This window comes from Ischnura elegans, chromosome 2 (assembly GCF_921293095.1).
Source record: "Ischnura elegans chromosome 2, ioIscEleg1.1, whole genome shotgun sequence".
NCBI lineage: Eukaryota > Metazoa > Arthropoda > Insecta > Odonata > Coenagrionidae > Ischnura > Ischnura elegans.
In genome coordinates this window covers 73068639-73073779 of record NC_060247.1, presented here as the reverse complement: position 1 = coordinate 73073779, position 5141 = coordinate 73068639, and positions in this window count along the sequence as shown.

Sequence of the window (5141 nt, the reverse complement as noted above, 5' to 3'; positions counted from 1 at the left end):
AATTGAGAATATTTTTAAAAATAAACTGAGAGTACGACAATAATTATTTTGCTTCCAGTTGTATATAGGCGAATGAAACTTTTCGAAAAACCACCTGCAACAGCAAAATGTGGACAGCCATGATGGCGCGATTTTTTTTTATTTTGAAAGTCCATCGATTCCAGAAGGCCGACCATGGAGGAAGACATCATTTCTCGATAAGCTACCCCACTATCACCTCACATGCCCTATCACTCAATTTTGGAATCATTTTCTCCACTCCACAAGCATCCTGTAATTCTATTATCCAGTTATGCATAGTCTAAAATGTTTTTGTGAAGTGATTAATGTAATTTTCCCGAACCCAATAATTAAGATAGAAAGAAGTACATTATCGTGATGCTTTTTTAGTCGGCTGGCAAATAATGCTTTAATTGGAGAAAAAAAAACGTTATTAAAATGAAAATTTAACCGACTGAAATGGAGTTCAGGCTGATGGAAAGTTTAATTTTAAAGCAAATTAGAACGCCAGGTCACCTTTTTTTCTTCCTGACATCCAAGGATACTATTTGCGTCAGGCTTAGTGGTTCTACCTATACGTGACGGTACGAAACTTACACTATGGAAGAAAAGAATTTCTGAGTAGCCACGTCACTTCCTTTCTGACCCTGCTGAGATTTTTTTAGGATGTCTGATGCTTTCACCCGGGATTTGAGCCTGGGACCTCTAATCCAGAAGCAGAATGTGGTCGCCCGTGAGAGCGATCACGTTCTGCTTCTTCTGAGAGAGGCATATTTTATCGACCCCACCAAAAAACTGACAGAATGAAGCGTTTTTTTGTTTTATTGAAACCTCTTTCAAAGAACATATTCATATTTAACACATCCTCAACCCTGACAATGATATTTAACCAGATATTTCTTCGCCCATAGTTTATTATGAGAGCATAATCACAGACACTAAAATTGCAAGTTTCACAACTTTTTTAATTGTCTGACCCAGTTTTCGACATTGTACACTGTCATTCTCAAATACTTTTCAAATTTAACCCAGTTCCAACAAATATCGCCATTCACCCCTAACTTTTTTTAATCTTGAAAGTCCACCGTTTCCAGAAGCTCGATCATGGAAGGAGGAGTCTATTCCCGGCTAAACTGCTCCCTCGGCCCCTCCAATGAGCTGTACACTTCCTCTCAATCATGGCTCCTTAATCTCCCTCTCGGGACCCCACACGAGTCCGCTTCTACTCTCTCTTCAAAGAGACACTATTTTTCACCCTTTCCATCACCCTCGAGGAGACTCTGTCGTCCACCCTCTTTCTCCACTCCACCCTTTCCTCCCACCCCCCCTTGCGGCCCGAAAACGAATTTCGCGGCTGGTCGGACGCCGCCTCAATTTGCCGCCGAAGCACAGACACCCGCACGCGGCCTGGGGGGATAAGAACGGTGGGGCGTGAAGGGTGGTCCTCCTTCCTGCGGGGTTCTCCACGGCCGTAGTTGGGCGAAAAATAAAAATTTACTGGAGGCGGTCGAAGAGATGAGTAGCGAACAACGAAGCCAAGGAGTCATCGAGTTCAGTACATCCCGGTTGTTTTATTCCTTTATTATATTCCTGTAACACCGAAAACATCACCAAAAGGGGGCACCCATTACGTGAGGCGATTAGGAGCGGAGGGTGTCAAGCCGATTCTCACCCAATCTCACGTGGGGGAGACCGGCTAAGTATCACGTAATTTTTTTCCGAAAGAAACTGAAAAATTAATATCTTAGTAATTTTAAAGACTAGTCTTAAATAGGGATGTGCGTGTACTCGAAATTTCGAGTCGAATATTTGGTACTCGACTCGAGTAGTACGTCGAGTCGAGTAGTTTCGGTGACATTGCTGTCGAGGTCAGTAAGTTCAGAAATCTGCTGAGAGGAGGCACTATGATGAAACTCAAGTAATAATGTCGTTTTTAAATTCGATGAGTTGTTCTAATACCTTAGCCTGAGAATATGTAGTAGTTATACCCTACCATACTTTCTTTACTCAAACGCCGAGAGAATACGTAAAAATTGTTAGAATTGTACGGACAATGCTGGTTTTTCCCGGTATCTGAGTAATGCCATCTTTTTGGCCTCTCCAGTACAACGTACGTCCGTAATTTTCGTTTATTTATTTGTTGCGTTTAGTTTTCTTCTTCATCTAACAAAAAAGTGCTTCTTTTTCTGAGTAGTTTGGATATATTCATTAATTAATTTGACGACATATTACTACAGGTAAATTCATTTCAATTGCGCTTATGGGACTATTTAAGACACATTAATTTTCATTCATCTCCTAATTGTGCCAATTTTACCACCAAGGTTCCTCATTATCTTTTCTTTTTTAGATCGTGCTAAGCATTCAGAATATAAAATTCACGAGGGAATGGAAAAATGAGAATATAATGGAGTATGCATTGCTGTATTGCCTAGGTCAGGAATTGCCATACTCAGGGGCGGATCCAGGATTTCTTTCTGGGGGGGCACAAACAAGGCCGTATCCAGGATTTTATTCTGGGGGGAGCACAAATATACCTCGTAATACAAAACGAACGCAATGATAATATGACCGTATTAAAAATCGTGCATATTTTTAAGGGTCTAGGGGGGGGGCACGTGCCCCCGTATTCCCCCCCTAGATCCGCCTATGGCCATACTCGACTCGAGACCAAAAAGTACTACTCGAACATCCATAGTCTTAACTAATCTTAAATGAAAATTAATAAAGAATAAATAACATCCAACGCAATGAAGCATAGATTAACGTATTTACACTGAAAATACGCATTTTGAACAATCTCACGAGAGGTAACGGGGGGGGGGGGGGAAAGGGGTGGAGCCAAATCTCACGATATCGCACTAAAGGGGGTGGGGAGTCCGAAAATCGCTAAAATCACCAGACGTAGTTAATGGACGCCCCCTTTGGCCTATAACATCGGGGTTTCTACCTTAACAAATAAACGAGGGAGCCCAGTGGGTAGAGCAATAGGGTGGTTTCCTGTTATTTTTTTATTGCCTAAAACGAAAGATTACTCCTGGAGTACGTATTTCACGCTTTTAGATTTTTAAATGACGATATCTATTTTTCGCGATTAAATGAAAAGTAAAAATTTTCAAGCGCGCGAAAACGCGACGGGTAAGTATGAATGCTGGGTAAACTCCGTGTGACGTCGTTCTGGTTCTCGTTGCCGCAAGTAAGGTGACCTTGGGGCGATGCTTTGAGCGCTGATACGGCGCAGGATGCTAGCAGGTAGCAGGGTACCGTGCTAGCTGGTAGCGCTTGGCTTAAATAAGGATTATTAATACCTTATCAAACGAGGAAAACTTTCCGACCTTGGCCAGTTTTAGTAAGTGATTATTAAGACATGTTTCCCTGAGCTCTGCTCCTCATGCATGCATTGGTAATCTCAGACGATGTAAAACTCCTGACTATTCGTATAGAAATTAGGTCCCTGTGACGTCACGTGGAGTGGAATCGCATTGGCGCCAATCTGGCCTTTTTCAAATGAGGATAAAATTGACCATTGCCATTCGTCTAAACCGATATTTCTAAAACCAAATATTTTGTATATTATGAATACACTAATGGTGGGTAACGAATCGCAATCAATGCCTTTCGTTTTCTTTGATGAAGGAAACTACCCTATTATGGCAATAGCAATGTTGGCTTTGTTATAAGTCTACTAATAATATGTTCGGTGTCATCCCAAGAGAGAAGGAGGCGGGAGGGTGTCTGCGGAGAAGACTTGGATGAAGTGAGGCCATACACCCCCCGACCCCTAAGCGCCGCGCCGAGAAAAAGAAAGAATGAGGCACGGAGTGGTAAGAGGGGCCAGGGGTGTAATCTCCACAGAGCAGATGGGACTCCCAGCCAAACACTCCCTCATCCCCTTATCGACGCGAGTGTATCCGTGTATTAAACCCCATTCCACTCACCCTTATCCCACGCACCCCCACCCTCTCTCCAGTCCCACACGCTCTCCAATGAAAGGGACGAAATTCTCGCCTCGCCGATGAGAACGGGATAGTTTCCCCCAGACTAGCTCCTCCTCCCCCTCCTCACATCCCCGACCCACGACCCGTGCACGTCCCATGCTGTGGCGGCGATTGGGAGTTCAACTTTGGGAAGGGTGGATGGTGCAAAATCGCAGGAAGATATTTACTACGTTTATTCACATGATTTTTGATAGTGTGCATTGCCGCCGGGCGATTTTCGTTTTTGTAACTTATTTTAAGTTAGAGAAACAATGTCAATATTTCCTTATATGAAAAGTTTAGAGATATTTTTCCATATGCTATATGGAATTCATATAATGAACTCATGATGAAAATGAAATGGATTTAATTAACTTCGATATTCATGAACTTTTCTACACTTCGGAAATTGCAATCTACCTCTCGGCCCTGTAAAAAAATCAAAGAATGGGTGCAATTTAATAGCTATTTGTAATAGGAAAATTTTAATGTATTTAAAAAGCTATTTGAAATGCTAAGATGTCGTTCTCATTATATAACTTTATCGATGGCTAAGTTCTAACAACACGTATCTCAAAAATAGAAACTTTTCAGGAGAGCAAAGAAAAGATTATTTTTTTACTTGTACACTGAAATTAAAAACCAAAAGGTCGCAAAACTGAAAAAAAGCATTCATTTTCAAAGAAAGAGTGGTTTTTTTCTGGTATTTTATTTTTTAATGTTATTACACTTTGATTAAGATACCTGTCTCACATCGGCCTAATTAGAGATACGTGTTGTTAGAACTTAGCCATCGATTTACTCTTTCGTCTGTGGAAGCTAAATTTTTTATTCATACAATATTTGATGATTCATAATTGTAGTCGAATAAATGAACTCAAACAAAACAATGAGTAAAACTATATATGACATGACCCTATGGACCTCCGGCAGAATTTTAAGCAAATGCTTAATGTTCAGCGTAAAGTTTTGCGGCGATAGTAGTAAAGGTCAATTGTTGAACGACCTAAATGAATGCAAGAAGAGTGTTCATGAGATTTAATGTGCTAAAATTTAACTTTCTTTTCAGTGTGAAAATTTTACAGTGGAAAAAAGAACAAAATATGCTAGGGAAATATTTTATTCTCAGAATGATTTCCGCCCGAATCGAGTATTTTCGGACTT